Genomic DNA, 17446 nt, shown 5'->3' with positions numbered 1-17446 from the left:
AGCATCACAAAAAAGAAAAAAAAAAGACTTGGGGATGTGGCTCAGTGTAGAGTGCCTACTCGCTGGGTTGTTCAGTCCCTATTACTGGGGGTGGGGGGAGAAAGAAAAAGGGTCAACCAGCTCCTCACCGGGGAAAAATGTTCTTCCCGTCCTTTCCTCTCCACTTCAAGAACTGGGAATCTATTTGACCTGTTGCTGGCCTTTACAGTTTTGTCAGAAAATGCTAAGAATAAAATATTATTTAATGAGTAGCTGCTATGTAATCACCCTCATTTTCAGATGGTGTAAATGTGTAGCATGACCAAGGACCAGGTATTAAAAATTGGGACTGAGCTAGAAAACCCATCACCTGTGGAGGTCGAGGGCACAAATGAGGAGATTCCTGGGTCTTCCTGCTGGAAGGGACCCAGGCTGGACCCAGGCTGATACTGGCTACAAAGATGGATCAGACATCATCCTTTCCCTGGAATTGGTCACAATCTAATGGGAACAACTCACAATGCCTAGATCAATTATTATATCCCAATGTGTATTGAGTTGGGTGCCACAGATAGAGACCTCAGGCAAAAAAGGAGAGATTATCTGTACCAACACGAAAGGCTTTCTTAGAGAAGGTGGTAACAGAGCTATACCTTTAAAAGAGATAGTGTTTTGAGACTGGGGGTGCAGCTCAGTGGTAGAGTGTGTGCCGAGCATGTGCAAGGCCCTGGGTTCAATCCCTAGCAATAAAAAACAAGCTTTTTTCTTTTCTTTCTTTCTTTTTTTTTTTTTGGTACCAGAGGGTTGAACCCAGGGGTACTTAACCACTAAGCCACATCTCCAGCCCATTTTATATTTTATTTTGAGACAGGGTCTCACTAAGTTGCTAAGGCTGGCTTTGAAACTGGTGATCCTCCTACCTCAGCCTCTCAAGCCATTGGAATTACAAGTGTAAATCATGTGCCTGGCTCAAAATAAGTTTTAAGCAAGTAAAAAACAAAACAAGATAATGTTTGGATGGTAGAAATGAGATGGAGGGAGGGAGAGCATTCTACAAGTAGAAGTCCAGTTGTGAGCCCAGTGTGGTGGCAAGAGCCTATAATCCCAGCAACTCGGGAGGCTGAGGCAGGAAGATTATAAATTCAAGCCAGCCGGAACAACTTAGCAATTTATCCCAAAGTATAAACCAATTCCAAGTATACAAAAAAAAAAAAGGTTTGGTTGTAGACAAGCCATTTATTTATTTATTTTTAAAGGAATAATGGGACTCACTCTTTTTTTTTTTATATTTTTTTAGTTGCCAATGGACATTTATTTATTTATATGTGATGCTGAGAATTGAACCCAGGGCCTCACACATGCTAGGCAAGTGCTCTACCACTGAGCCACAACTCCAGCCCTCATTCTTTTTTTTTTAAAGTTAGTTTTACATATATATTTTAGTTATTGATGGACTTTTATTTTATTCATTTATTTATATGTGGTGCTAAAACCCAGTGCTTCACACATGCTAGACAAGTGCTCTACCACTGAGCCACCACCCCAGCCCTGAACAAACCTTTTATTAGCTTGGGTAAGTTATTTCACACTCCTTGACCTCATTTTCTTTTTTCTTTCTCAGTAAAATGGAAATGGTTTAAGATAACATATGTAAACCTTTACACAGAACCAAGCACACAATAAACATTTGATAGTGGATAATACTGTATTATTGCAATGTGATGTGTTCAAGTTTGCTGTGAGCAGCTACATAAGGCCAGAACTTGGGCTTGTGTGTGTGCTTGTGTATGTGTGTGTGTGTGTGTGTGTGTGTGTGTGTGTGTATGTGCGCTTTTTTGTGTGTTATGGAGAAAGAAACAACAGAGTAGCATTGAGATGTTGTAGGACTCCTGGGACAGCATCCTGGAGCATGGCATTTCCAGAAGCAATTGATCTAATGCTATTATTTGGAAATAATAACACGAATAGCCAACACTACACAGTGCTTTCTATATGCCAGGTGCTATTCTAAGCCTTGGAGACTCGCTGGTCAGGATCATGAAGCCGGAAAGAGTAGGTAGAGACTTAAGTATTTTCTTGCTCCCACTCTCATGCTGCCTACAATGATACTAATAATAGCAATCACTGACATTTATTGAGGCATCCGCACATCATTTCATTGAATCCTCACGACAGTCATGAAGCATAGTACTATCATCACCACTTTGCAGAGGAGGGAGCAGAGGCTCCAGAGTTTGAGTGACTCACTGTTGGCCTGACCATCGGTAACTGGTAGAAAACTGTGACAGCCATGGAAAACTGCTAGCCCTAACTCCTTCAGGAGAACCTGCCATAGAGAGTATAACTGATTGACAGCTATTGTCCCTTGGGATTCCCTCTGTTCTTGCAGGGGCCACGCTTTCCCCAAGCTGCTCCAGCTGATGATAACATTAGGGGTACAATGGTTATTTCTGCTTATCATGGGATTCTTCTAATAGGCATCCTTTGCTTGAGAACTCCCCCATCTACTTGGCTAAGATCTTCTCAAAATTCACTGCATTTTGAAGCTCTTCCCACCCAACCCTTCCTTCCTGTTCTCTTTGTACAGCTTTCAGATCTGCCTCAAGGTCTGCAGGCTCTCCCTGTCTACTTCTAATGCCTCCCCCTTATCCTTATCAGAAATTTCCCCAAATAAGTCTCTTGCACATCTAATCCCATTTTTGTGTTTATTTCTTGGAGGGCCCACACTAACACACCAACCATGTGTTGTGCTACAAACTTGATGATTCTGGCTCTTGTGAATGGCTCTTGAGGTTGACAAAGCAGTTTTGCCCACTAAGTCATTTCATGTCCACAGGAGGCATGTTGAACAACCCAGTCTGAGCACCTGGGAACAGAAGGCTGTCATGAAAGTCTAATTGATATAAGCAAGGAGAGGGTCATCCAGGAGGAAGGAGATGTGTGTGCTGCCAGGGGAGCTCTGCAGGCTAGTGGCTTGACTTCCTGATCATTGCCTGACTCTGATGCAGAAATAGGCCCAGGGAAAAGAAGGATGTTCCAGCAGTCTCCACTTATAGCTGGGCAGTGCCTGTGATCCCAGCAACCATGAGACTGAAGCAGGAGGATCACAAGTTCAAGGCCAGCCTCAACAGCTTAGCAAGGCCCTGTCTAAAATGAAAAATTAAAAGGGCTTGGGATTTAACTCATGGTGAGTGCCCCTGGGTTCAATCCCCAATACAAAGAAAAGAAAAGAAAAAGAAAAACAACCCCACAGGCCTCAATCCTGGACCCAATGAATCAGAAACTCTGGGGGTGGAGCTCAGCAACGTGTTTTAAGAATCCCTCCAGGTGATTCCACTGCAGGCTCAGGTTCAGAGCTGGCACTGCCTGTGTTCCTTGGGTGGTCTTCTCTACCCTTGAATCTCCTGGCTCAGATAATCAGCCATGCCAATCACTCCCACATCTGCACCCACAGTCCATCCTGCTCTCTCAAGCTCCAACCCACACCCTGTATGGACCATAGTCCACCTCAACTCAAGAAGTTGAACTGATGGGGCTGGAGTTATGGTTCAGTGGTAAGAGCACTTGCCTGGCATGTGTGAGGCCCTAAGTTTGATCCTCAGCACCACATTCGAATAAATACATAAAATAAAAGATCCATTGACAACTAAAAAATATATTAAAAAAAGAAGAATTTGAACTGAGGATTTCTTCCTGTGCTTCTTCCTGTGTCCCTGGACAGTTCATCTAATACCACAGGTATTTCCTCTGGGTCCAGAGAATAACACTCAAGCTCCTTGCCTGTGTTTCTTGGTTCTGGACATCCCCAGGTTCTTCTCAGAGCACTCCTCTCTGGTTTACCGTAGAGCTACATGGTCCTTTCCCCCTCAGGGCCTTTTCATTAGTTCCATCCACACGGTGGGACTCTCCTTCCCTGGGAGAGCCTTCCCCTCCTGTAAGTCTCAGCTCCCCAGGCCACCTTTCCCCAGTAGATGCCCCAGTGATTCTCTGTCATGATGCTCTGCTGGTTACCTTCCCAGACACATGAAAATCTGTCTCATATTCATTTATTATGGAGCATAAGCTCTATGAGGACAAGGACCTGGTAAGTCTCGTTCCTGCTTTATCCCTGGTTCCTAGCATGGGGTTTACCCTCAACAGCCCTCTCCATTTACCCAGTTGCTCAAACCAGCAGGACCAGGGCATTCACCTGTTTCTCTTCTCACCCTACTCGCCCATCTAGCCCATCGCCAGCTGATAGCTCCTGATCCTACCTTACAGTGTCACCAGACCTACTCCAACCCTCCCTACTACCCAAGTGTCCTCTAGCCAGGTGTCCTCCCCCACTCCCTTCCATTATCAGCAAAAGAGGCCAAGTTATCTTTCGAAAATGTAAATCCACTCTTGCCTCTCCCCTGCCTAATCCCTCAGTGACTGTTGTGTCCAGAATAGACATTTTAGGGGAGGTGGGTACTGGAGAGTGAACCTAGGTGTGCTTAACCACTGAGCCACAACCACAGCCCTTTTTACTTTTAATTTTGAGACAGGGTCTTGCTAAGTTGTTTAAGGCCTCACTGAATTGCTGATGCTGGCCTTGTACTTGCAATCCTCCTGCCTCAGCCTCCTGAGCCACTGTGATTACAGGCATGTACCACCGTGCTCCACTCAGAATAGACTTTAAGTTCTATGTAACAAAGACTTCTTAGGCCGTTTTGACTCTGCTTTCCTCTTCCTCCTTATCCACAGTCCCTCTCACCACAGTTCTCCAGCAGTACTCCAGCTTTTTGAACCCTGTAGCTTCTAGCCACCTATGTGCCAGTCTTGCCCACAGCAGCATGCCTGTTCTGACTCAGGGTGGGCACCCTGGATCATGTTTCCTCCCCACTCTCTTCAGGTGGCTGACAAGCTGGAGTAAGGAGCAGTTTTGTAGAAGTCTTAAAAATGGAGATTTGGTTTCTCAGGAGAGTAGAGGGGCAATGGTTGAGAAGCAGTGAGGAGGGTCATTCCTAGTGGGGGCTGGGAAAGCGAATGGGCAGAGGTCCTCAGGGAAACTGTGAGGAGGCCAGGCTTCCTGAAGGTAGGTTTTGGGAGTGAGGCAGGCTGTGGAGGGTCGGCCAAGAGGGTGAATGAAGAGTGTTGCCCAGTGGTTGAGGGTGGGCACTTGGGGCCACCTGTGCCGAGGAGCCATTGTATCTAGGTGACAGGAATCATGGACCCCAAAGAGTTCCTAAAACGTGTGCAGAGCAGTCAGTCCATGGAGCTGTCATTGCTGGCTTGGAGACCACGGGGCCTGACTGGATGTGACCCAAAAGTCCTGTGGGAGCTGGGCTCTCGTGGGTACAGCAGACACACTGTCCTGAATCCCAGCGGCCCCAGGGCTGATACTGAGATGGGAGGATCACAGAAGACAATGCACTTATCAGGAAAGGCCTTGAGTCAGTGCAGGGAGATAAAAGAAAGGAAAGTTTGGTCTTGGTGGAGGGTGGGACTTGTGTGGGTGCTGGTGGGAAAGGCCAGCTCCCCCTCTCCTCCCAGCCACCAGAATCAGGTCCCCGTGCCTCTTCCCCGCATGACTGCAACAACCTTATCCTTCTCCTTGTAGTAACCCTGCCACCCACTCTGCACGCGGCAGTTGGAGTCAGTTATCAAAAATGTAGATGAGACCTTGTCACCAGCCTCGCCCAGCTAAATAGCTGTTAGCGGTGTTAACCGAGGCACTTAAGATAGGACCTGGCAACAGTCCTTTCCCACCTGAGGTAGGGAGGGAATAATTTCAGGTGGAGCATGGAGGAACTTGAATGTTCTTCCTCAACCTCACACCCCCTCCACTTCCCCCAACTTTTGCTAAGATGAGTGGTCTCAGATGTCTGCTCCAGTGTCCATCTCTCAGAGGGATCTCATGGTCAGGGGCCACTGGTGTTTTCTCTCGTAGGCCCCTCTGCCGATCCTTCTTAGCACTTCCTGCAGTGTGCGTGTATCTGTGTTGTGTGTCTGTGATTGCATCTGTGTCCCCCGTTGGAATGTGAGCTCCTCAGGCTTGACTGTGTCTCACTCACTGTTTGTATGCCCAGTGCCTAGTGCAGTGCCAGGAACATGCTGAACAGTCGTTTGAATGAGTGAATCCAGTGAGTGACTTGACTCGTGGCTCCTGCATCTGTCCCTGCGTATGATACCTTATGGCTGCCTCTCAGAGTTGCTCCTTGACATCAGCCTTCAAACAAGAGCTTCTGTGTTGTCATTTTGCATGGGACCTTGTGAATTATGTAGCTGGTCCTGAGCAGAGGAGTAGAGGAATGGATAGTTCCTGGCAGCCAGAACATACCGTGAAGGAAGAAAACATGGGGTTACAGACTTTCCTGGCCTGGGCCTGCTCCAGGCTCTCCTACCCACAATCATGGAGATAAGATCTGGGCCCTCTTGTTGGGAGCCGGAGGAAAGCCATACAGCCAGGGTCAGGGGCCCCTCCTCCCTGGCTTTGGGCTTGGCCACTTCTTCCTGCTTATCCTGGACACCACAGGCCTGATGCCAGATCTTTGCTACAGGCACGTTTAGGTTCAGAATATGCATTGTTTTATTTAAAATTTAAAATACAGAAAAGCTCAAACATGCGTGTGCTCATTACCCAGAACAGAATGACCAGCTGTTAACTGTTTTGTTCTAGATATATTTTTATGTAAAATAAATAGAACGTCACAGATAACTCTGAAGTCAGTCTCCTTTGTTCCTCTGCCCAGCCCAATTCCTCTCCCTCCCTTTTATTCCCAGAAATTGTTATTATTAATCTGATGTGTATCCTTCTGGTCTGTTTCTATGACCAAAGCAGAATGTACGTTCATAGCAGCATTTTCTGTAGGAGCAAAAAAGTGGAACCCAATGTCTATCAACTGATGAATGAATAAACGAAATGGGGTATGTTCATATAACAGAATATTATTAAGCCATAAAAAGAAAGAAAGTGCCAGTCCATGCTAACATAAAGCAGCCTTGAAAACATTGTAAGTGAAATAAGCCATACACAAGAAGCTACCTATATTTGACTCCATTTACAGAAATTTGGCAAATCCATAGAGACAGAAAGCAGATTAGTGGTTGCCAAGGGCAGGTAGGGAAGAGGAGAATGCAAATGGCTGCTTAATGAGTATAGGGCTTCTTTTTGGGGTGAAAAGAATGTTCTGGAATTAGATAGTGGGAGTTGTAAAATTTTAAATACTCAAAACCACTGAATTGGATACTCTAAAATGGTTAAAGTGTTGAGTTTTTTTGTGAATTTTTAATCATGGTTTAAAAAGCACAGAACAGTAAGTCTACTGTCAACCATTTTGAATACGTAGTTCAGTAGTGTTAAGTATATTTAGATTATTATGCGTCAGAGATCTTGAATATTTTCATTTTGCAAAAACTAAAACTCTTATACCCACAAAACCCTATTCTCCCCACCCTCACCCTTGGCAACTACCTTTCTACTTTCTGTTTCCACGATTTTGGCTACTTTATTTAACTCATATGATAAAATCATACAATATCTGTCCTTCTACAACTCGATCATTTCACCAAGCCGCACATCCTTGAGATTCATCCGTGTTGTAGCATGTGACTGGATTTCCTTCCCTTTTCTTGCAATGTTCTGTTTGTTTTATATAGAATATATATATCAAGCCAGATGCAGTGGAACACTGCTGCAGTCCCAGGGACTTGGCAAGGCTGAGAAGGCAGGATTGCAAGTTTGAGGCCAGCATCAGCAACTAAATGACGTCCTAAGCAACTCAGTGAGATCCTGTCTCAAAATAAACAACTAAAAAGAAAAAAAAAAAGGGGGGGGCGGGGCTTAGGATATAGCTCAGTGGTAAATTGCCCCTGGGTTAAATCCCCAATACCCCACCAAAATGATATGTATGTATCTGGAGCAAAACCCCAGGGCCTCATACAAGCTAGACAAGCACTTAACCACTGAGCTACACCCTCAGCCCTTTTTAAGATTGCATAATATTCCATCATGTGTATATATCCCATTTTCTTTTTTTTTTTATTGGTTGTTCAAAACATTGCAAAGCTCTTGACATATCATATTTCATACATTAGATTCAAGTGGGTTATGAACTCCCATTTTTACCCCAAATACAGATTGTAGAATCACGTCGGTTACACATCCACATTTTCACATAATGCCATATTAGTAACTGTTGTATTCTGCTACCTTTCCTATCCTCTACTATCCCCCCTCCCCTCCCCTCCCATCTTCTCTCTCTACCCCATCTACTGTAATTCATTTCTCTCCTTGTTTTTTTTTCCCATTCCCCTCACAACCTCTTATATGTAATTTTGTATAACAATGAGGGTCTCCTTCCATTTCCATGCAATATCCCATTTTCTTTCCCTTCCTTCCTTTCTTTCTTTTATTCTAGGGATTGAACCCAGTGGCATTTTACTACTGAGCACAGTTTGAGGCCAGCCTGGGCAACTTAGCAAGACCCTGACTGAAAAAAATAAAAAAAAAAAATTGGGGGGCTGGGTTTGTGGCTCAGTGGTAGAGCACTTGCCTAGCATGTGTGAGGCACTGGGTTCAATTCTCAGCACCACATATAAATAAATGAACAAATAGAGGTCCATCAACATCTAAAAGTAAAAATTTAAATAAACAAACAAATAATTTAAAAAAGGACTTAGCAAGACTCTCAGCAACTTAGGAAGACCCTGTATCAAAATAAAAATAATGAAGACTGAGGATGTAGCTCAGTGGTAAAGCACCCTGGGATTCAATTCTTCAGGATAAAAATAAATGAATAAATAAAAATTTCAAAAGGACTGGGGATGTAGTTCAGTGGTAGAGCATCCCTGGGTTCAATCCCTCTAATGGGTTCACTTGATGCGTTGACTATATCCATTGTTGCTTTGAAACTTACATATTTTTTCCTTTATTCCAAACTTCTTCTCCCTGAGTTCTTCTCCCTGATCATCTTCTTTTTTTTGGGAGGGTACCAGGGTTTGAACTCAGGGGCACTCAATCATTGAGCCATATCCCCAGCCCTATTTTGTATTTTATTTAGAGACAGGGTCTCACTGAGTTGCTTAGTGCCTCAAGTTTGCTGAGGCTGGCTTTGAACTCCTGATTCTCCTGTCTCAGCCTCCTGAGCCACTGGGATCACAGGCGTGGTCCACAGTGCCCGGACTCTGATCTTCTTTTCCTTAACCTTTTCCAGGCGCGGTGGCATAAGCCTGTAATCCCAGTGGCTGAGGAGGCTGAGGCAGGAGGATCATGAGTTCAAAGCCAGCCTCGGCAATAGCAAGGCGCTAAGCAAGTCAGTGAGACCCTGTCTCTAAAGGAAAAATATAAAATAGGGCTAGGGATATGGTTGAGTGGTGGAGTGCCCCTGAGTTCAATCCCCAGTACAGGGGTGTGAAGGGAAAGTAAAGAACGAGAGACTGGTGAGAAATGAAAGACGGAGGCCAGGCAGAGCTGACAAATAAAGGCCATCTCTCTGTAGCAGAGAGAGGGGCAAAACAGGCTTGGGTTCTGGGACTTTGATGGGGGAGGATCAGGAATCAGAGCTGGGGAGCGATTTGGGGTTGGGGTAGTGTCAGGGTGTGGTGAGCCTTTCTCAGAAAGGCCCTTGGGCAGGAAAGTGAAACTTTTTCCTTAAAATGGCGGCTGCCACTTAAGATGGCCGCCCAGATGCTAAGCAAGGACCTCATAGGGAGAAAGATGTGTAGTTTGCCCTGAATGTGAATCACTTTAATACCTTTTAAAATTTTTTTAAATTTTATTTTGGTACTAGGGATTGAACCCAGGGCCCTCAACCACACATACATCCCAACCCTTTTTATTTTTTGGGACAGGGTCTCCCTAAGTTGCTGGCTTTGAATATATGATCCTCCTATCTCAGCCTCCCAACCTTCTGGAATTACAAGCCACTATAACTGGCTTATATCATCATAAAGTTAAAAAACAATCTTATAAGTTAGGGACTATTATAATCATTATAAATTCAGGACTATCTTTAGTTGGAATCCAAAGCAAAAGTGTTCTAGTTTCTCTGTATCTTCACTCATACCTGTTATTTCCTGTTGTCTTGATAGCATCCATCCTAACCAGTGTGAGGTGATTGTTATATGAATTTTATTTCAATAACTTAAGAATCCAACTTAAAAAATATTTACCTGTAAATATATTATTGCAATTTGTTTCCTCATTCACTTACATTATATTGCTATATATAAATCAAGTTTATTTATTTTAGTGATTCATTTGTCTTATCAGAGGAACATCATGTTTTTTTTTCCTAATGGTGGACATTACATGTGATCCATTTTTTCTCTGCTATCAGTGCTGCAGTGAAGAGCCTTGACATCTAGGGCAACTTTGGGAAGAATTTATCTGGGGTTATATCATTCATTACTGGGTTGGATATGGTCAAATTACCCTCCAAAGGATTTTATCAACTTTAGTTTTTACTTCTGTCAGAAACCTATGATTTTCTTTTTGGTTTTTTCTTTTTTTTGTACTACGCCTCTTTTTTTTTTTTTTTTTCGAGGCAGGTTTTTGTTGCTGAGGCTGACCTCAAACTTGTGATCCTCTCGCCTCAGCCTCCAGAATCACTAGGACTTCAGGCATGACCAGCTCAGCAATTTATAACTTCCTACAAGTTTTGGCCACACCAGCAGCTGGAGTTCTGGAGGAGAAACCCGCCCACCACACCTGCAGCCTGAGATCCGGAGGAGAGGCCTGCACCATGCCTGGAGATAAATGGTGAGCCACCCTGCGCTGGGGTTCCTTATTCACCAAAGCGTGGCTCCACAGCCCAACATCAGGGTACATATAGGCTTGAAGCTGCTTCCGTTGTGAATCTGGAATATTGCTGCTTCTATTGAGGGACAATAATAAGAACCTGTTAAGATGGCACCAAGGTTCCTATGGGCCTGGCTGCACCAGAGGTTTCTCTACTAGGGGTGCTAACAGTTATCCTGTTGCCGAGGTAACAGGGAGTCTTGCATGAGGTTGCCTCTCTCTTGTTTCTCCTATTAACAGCCAGCTTCTTATGATTACCCTCTCACTTGTCATATAATCCAATACCTCCATATTCTCACATCCTACCTCATAAACATCTCAGCCAACCCCCCAGTCCCCCCTTCTTCCATTAGAAACTGTAAACCATTACACAAACCTATTGACTATAAGGTAGAAGATAACCGAACTCTTCACTTCTGATTATAGTGACAAAACTTTAAATGTAAAAATAGAAGCTGACTGATATATGGCTGCACTTTGGGTACATTGAGTGCTGTAATATTGATCTTTCCCTTAAAAGTGAAGTATTGGTAACCTACAGGGACACTATAAGACAGTAGGGCAGAAGCTGTAATACCTGGGACCTACACCACAAGAGAGGAAGACTCATAGACATCATGAAAAAACAAGGGAGGAAAGTGCCTCAAACAAACCAAGATACCACAACAATAGAATCCACAGATAGCACAGTAGGTGAAATGTCAGAGAAGGAGTTCAGAATATGCATAACTGAAATTATTTGGGAATTAAAGAACAACCTAAGTGAGCAGATACAGGCAAAAATAGATCACTCCAACAAAGAGATAAGAGAGCAAATACAGGTGACCACTGATCACACCAACAAAGAGATAAGAGAGAAAATATAAGATGCAAGAGGTTACTTCAAGAAAGAGGTGGAGATACTGGAAAAAAAACCAAGCAGAAATCCTTGAAATGAAAGAGACAATAAGCCAAGTAAAAAAGTCAATAGATAGGATCCCTAACAGACTAGATCACTTGGAAGACAGAACCTCAGACAATGAAGACAAAATATACAATATTGAAAAGAAAGTTGACCTCACAGTGAAGATAGTAAGAAACCATGAACAGAATATCCAAGAATTATGGGATATCATCAAAAGACCAAATTTAAGATTTATCGGGAGAGAGGAGGGTTCAGAGATTCAAACCAAAGGAATGTTCAATCTCTTCAATGAAATGATAGCAGAAAATTTCCCAAGCATGAAGAATGAACTGGAAAATCAAATACAAAAGGCCTATAGGACACCAAATGTACAAAATTACAACAGATCTACATCAAGACACATTATAGTGAAAAAGCCTAGCATACAGAATAAGGATAGAATTTTAAAGACCACAAGAGAGAAAAATCAGATTATCTATAAGGGAAGACCAATTCAGATCTCAGCAGATTTTTCAACCCAGACTCTCAAAGCGAGGAGATCCTGGAACAACATATACCAAGCTCTAAAAGAGAATGGATGCCAACCAAGAATCTTATATCCAGCAAAATTAAACTTCAAATTTGATGATGAAATAAAAACCTTCCATGACAAACAAAAGCTAAAAGAATTTACAGCAAGAAAACCTGAACTACAGAACATTGTTGGCAAAATATTCCACAAGGAAGAAATGAAAAATAACAATGAAAATCTGCAAAGGGAAGAACTACAATAAAGGAAAACCAACCAAAGGAGAAACCAAGTCAAGCTAAATAACAAAAATGGCCGGTAATACAATTCATGTCCCTTTTAACCCTTTTGGAAAATAAATTTTTACACATAAAAATTTTAACTACAATATCATCCAATTTTTTAGGGTTTTGTTTATTTTGTGTTTTTTTTTTTTCCATTTCTCTTCACAAAGTTACACAAATATTTTCTTTAAAAATTTTAGCATTTTACATGTTATATTTTAATATATAATTAATCCGGTATGTGTATATACATTGCTTGTGATATGAGATGAGGTATATTTTACTCTCTTAGAATTAAAAATCCATTATTCAAGATTCAAGGATGAAAAAGATCAATCAGAGTAAAAATTGTTTAAGGTATTTATAAAAGTAAGGGTAAGGTTGAGGGAAACTAACACATTTTGTGAAGCACCTTTCCTACCGTAGACTTGAAGAGGTAAGAGGTAAAAGAAGAGAGAGCCATTATGAAAAACTTGTAGGAGGAGGTGACCTAACTGAAGTTATTCCCACCAAAAGCATGTAGAAACCAACTCACAGTTTATTAGAGTCTTATAGGGAGGAATAAAACACCTCCCTCTACTCTTGTATATTCTAAGTTCATTTTTGGTGTCCCTTTATCATGGAACTCAACAAGAAACCATGTAACAAGGGGGACTTATCATGCAGCCTACAGCATGTCTCACCAAAAGGTGAAAGATGGAGAAGGGAGCCAATATGGCAGCCATTGGTTACATGAGAGACTGCTGAGTATATGAAATGTGTCTAGTCTGAATTGAGGTGTGCTATGTGTTAAACAGACATTAGATTCCAAAGAATTACTAGGACAAAGAAAATGAACATGAAATATCTTACTAACAATTATTTTCTTTGCAGATTATGTTAGTAATCCATTGGATTAAATGAAAATATATTAAAATTAATTTCTCTATTTGTTTTAAAAAAAGAAATAAAGAAGAACAAGGTAACACATTCTGTAACTTCACTGTAGTACTATATATCCATATTTATATGTTTTCATTTTTTATATTTGTGTTATCAAAATTCATATAACTATAAAACTATTGGGCAAATTGTACCATATATAAGTTATACCTCAACAAACATGACTTTAAAAAGAAATCTAGTTCATGAAGTGTTTTAACAGTATTGAGCACATACTAACCACCTGATAAGTAATGATTATTATTATAATTCATTAAAACAACCAGCATCAAACTGTTTCATAGTGGGATAGGGAGGGGGAGCATGGGAGGAATAGATGAACTCTAGATAGGGCAGAGGGGTGGGAAGGGAAGGGAGGGTGCAGAGGGTAGAAATGATGGTGGAATGTGATGGTCACCATTATCCAAAGTACAGGTATGAATACATGAATGGTGTGAATAAACTTGTAACACAACCAGAGATGAAAAATTGTGCTCTATGTATGTAATACGAATTGTAATATATTCCGTTGTCATATATAACAAATCAAAATAAAAAAAAACAACTTCCTACAAGTTTTTACTACTAACACTTGATACAGATTTTTTGATTTTCACATATATGATGGTTGTACCATTCTAATTTACATTTGTATATTTTTTATTTTTAGTTCTTCTTTTAAAATTTTCCCTCCTCCTTTCCCTCCATCTCTCCTCTTTCCTTCTTTCTTTCCCTTTTGGTACTTCTTGTCTTCTTAGACTTTTATACTTCCTTATAGATTTGGAATCAAACTCCAGGAAGCTGAAGCAGAAGGATCACAAGTTTGAGGCTAGCCTCAGCAAATTAGTAAGCAAATTGGTAAGACCCTGTCTCAAAATAAAATAAAAAGGGCTATGAATGTGGCTTAGAGGTTAAGTGTCCCTGGATTTAATCCCTAGGACCCCTCAAAAAAATCCTGTTAGGTTTTAAAAATTGGAATAGTTTTAAACTGCATGGTGGTACACACCTGTAATCCCAGCAAGTTGGAAGCTGAGGCAGGAGGATTGCAAATTCAAGGCCAGCCACAGCAACTTAGCAAGGCCCTAAGCAATTTAGCAAGACCCTTTCTAAAAAAATAAATAAATAAATAAATAAAATAAATAAATAAATAAATAAATAAATAAATAAAAAATAAGGCTGGGTTGTGGCTCAGAAGTAGAGTGCTCGCCTAGCATGTGCAAGGCCCTGAGTTTGATCCTCAGCACCACATAAAAAAAAAAAAAAAGATAAATAATATAAAAGGTATTGTGTCTAACTACAACTAAAAAATAAATATTTAAAATAAAAATAAAAAGGGCTGGGGATGTGGCTCAGTGGTAGAATGCATCTCATTTGATCCTTAATACCCCCCCCCATAATTGGAATAGTTTTGAAATTATACATTTGTCTATAGATTAAGTGGCACATTGGTATGAACAAATTATATATCTCTTTCTTCTCTCTCCCTCCCCGCCCCCTTTCAGTACTGGGGATTGAACCCAGGAGCACTCTACCACTGAGCTACATCTCCAGCCCTTACTCTGGCCTCCTGCGTCCACCTCCCAAACCAAGTGGGTATGAGCCACTCCCTGGCACAAATTATGTATTTCCATTTATTCAGGTCTTCATTTATTATTTTCCAGAGCAGTTTTAGTTCACAGTAAAATTGAGTGCAAAGTATAGAGATCCCATATCCCCCAACATGCAGCCTTCCCACTGTCAACATCTCCACTTCCCCACCACAATGGTACACTTGTTACAGTATTACCACCCAGAGTCCATAGTTTACATTGGGGTTCACTATATGTGTGTGTGTGTGTGTGTGTGTGTGTGTGTGTATGATTGAAGCCAGGAGTGCTTAACCACTGAGCCACATCCCCAGCACTTTTCCTTTTTTATTTTAAGACAGGGTCTCACTAAGTCACTTTCAGCCTCACTAAATTACTGAGGCTGGTCTTGACCTGCCTACTCTCCCGAGTTGCTGGATTACAGGTATGAGATTATTATTATTATTATTATTATTATTATTATTATTATTTTATCACTCTTGGTGTTGTATAATTTCCCTAAAAATTCTCTTAGCTCTTCTTATTCATTCTCTCTCTCCCCTAACCCATGGCAACCATTATTCTTTCCCTATCTCCATAGTCTTGCCATTTCTAGAACGTGTAGCTGGGGTCATGAAGCATATAGCCTTTCAGATTGACTTCTGCTATGGTTTAGATATGGTTTGAATGTGTCCTTCATGGGTTCATGTGGTGGAAGATTGGTCCCCAATATAGTGACATTGAGAGATGTTATTGAAACTCTGAGAGTAGGGCCAGTGTGGGGGGGTGCGGGTATTTAGGTCACTGCGGGTGCTGACATAGTGCTCTTTTATTTTCAGGTAGTTCTTGCAAGAGGAGCTGCTATAAAAGAGCAAGACTTGGTCTCTCTGGCTTCCTGTCTTGTCGTGTGACCTTTCCCCCTCACATGTGGTTTCCCATAATGCCATCCACTATGAGGCTCTCACGGGAGACTGAACAAATGGGGCCACCTGATCTTGAACTTTCAGATCTTGGCTCATATCCATAATCCTAAATAAACTTCTTTTCTTTGCATATTTATCTAGCCTCAGACACTTTGTTATAACAATGAAAAATTAATATAATGTCTTTTACTTAGTAATATGCTTTTATTTCCTTGTCTCTTTTTTGTTTGTTTGCTTTGCATTATGAGAGATTGAACCCAGGGCCTTGCACCTGCTCAGCAAATACTCTACAACTGAACTACATCACTGGCCCTTTTTATTTCAGTTGATCTGATTTTATCTTGAGAGGCTAGCCTCAAACGTATACTCTTCCTGCCTCAAGTCATTGAATTTTTTTTCTTTTTCTGGGTTAGTTATATGTGGTCCCACACTCTAATGATGCTAGGTAGCAGCAGTGAACTGTAGCTCCCAGTTGGCCACACAATCATGAGGGTAGCTGGGTGTGGTGATACATACCTGTAATCTAGCTCCTTGGAAGGTTGAAGCGGGAGGATCTCAAGTTCAAGACTAACTTGAGTAATTTAACAAGACCTGTCTCAAAATAAAATAAAAACGGTACTGGGGATATAGCTCTGAGGTAGAGTGCTCACCCACATGCATGAGTCCCTGAGTTCAGTCCCCAGAACTGCAAAACTAAAACAGAAACAAAACAAAAAAACATGAGGGTATGCAACCAATATTCTATAGTGTATTGTGTTGCTAAACTACAATGTGAGGGACATTAATTGTATTCAATGCATTTTCAACTTGGGTATATTTCCAATTGAACATAGATTTATTAGAACATAATCTGCATCGTAGATATAAGAGAATGTGTATTTACATAGTCATGTTTTTGTTATTTGTTTATATGTTTTTTGTTATTTGTTTATATTGCTACACTATCTCTTTCTCTGTAGCCAGACTAACCCCTGAATTGGTGGTTCTCTTGCCCAGGCTCCTGAGGGACTGGGATTACAGGTGTATGGCACCACGCCCAACTGTTGTGTTGCTTCAATTGACCACTAGAGGGCAGTAATAGATAAAGAACTGGTACGACATATTAAGGGCTAGGAAGAGCTAACAACCTAAGATAGATAAAAGGTAGATTTTCCACCCTCCCTGCCCACAAGAGACCTGACATTTAGAAACTAAGAAACTTGTCCAAATCATGTATTCCAGAAGATTACAGAAGATAGGAAGTCTGGAATTTTAACTTAGGTCTGCCTGACTCCAAATTTCACTGATACTATTCTGGGTACAATTTCTTCCCTCCCTCCCTTCTTTCCTTCCTTCCTTCCTGATTGAGCCCTGGGCTACTTTCCCAGTCCTTTGAGATTTTTTTTTTAAATTTTGAGACAGAGTCTCTCTAAATTGCCCCGTCTGGCCTCAAACTTGCAGCCTTCCTGCTCCACCATGAGGTGCTCTGTGCCTCGTTGCCTTACCTGTATATGGGGATATTAGAACTGACCTCATAAAATTATTCTAAAGATGAAATGAGGACTGGGGATAATAGCTCAGTAGTAGAACACTTCTCTAGCACACATGAGACCCTGGGTTC

General features: G+C 41.6%; 1 protein-coding gene across 1 annotated transcript in view; it reads right to left on the bottom strand.

The window, feature by feature from the left end:
- Positions 1 to 6525: 6525 nt before the first annotated feature.
- The window catches only part of Heyl (hes related family bHLH transcription factor with YRPW motif like), a 36690-nt gene continuing 25769 nt past the window's right edge, over positions 6526 to 17446 (bottom strand). The window contains exon 6 of the transcript XR_013091814.2: positions 6526 to 7750. The gene's annotated coding sequence lies outside the window, so the exon portion shown is untranslated. The remainder of the gene's footprint in view (positions 7751 to 17446) is intronic.

Source organism: Callospermophilus lateralis, chromosome 7 (genome assembly GCF_048772815.1).
Source record: "Callospermophilus lateralis isolate mCalLat2 chromosome 7, mCalLat2.hap1, whole genome shotgun sequence".
In the NCBI taxonomy this organism is placed as follows: domain Eukaryota; kingdom Metazoa; phylum Chordata; class Mammalia; order Rodentia; family Sciuridae; genus Callospermophilus; species Callospermophilus lateralis.
Note: the sequence above shows the minus strand (reverse complement) of the source record. Positions and strands in the feature narration are given on the sequence as shown.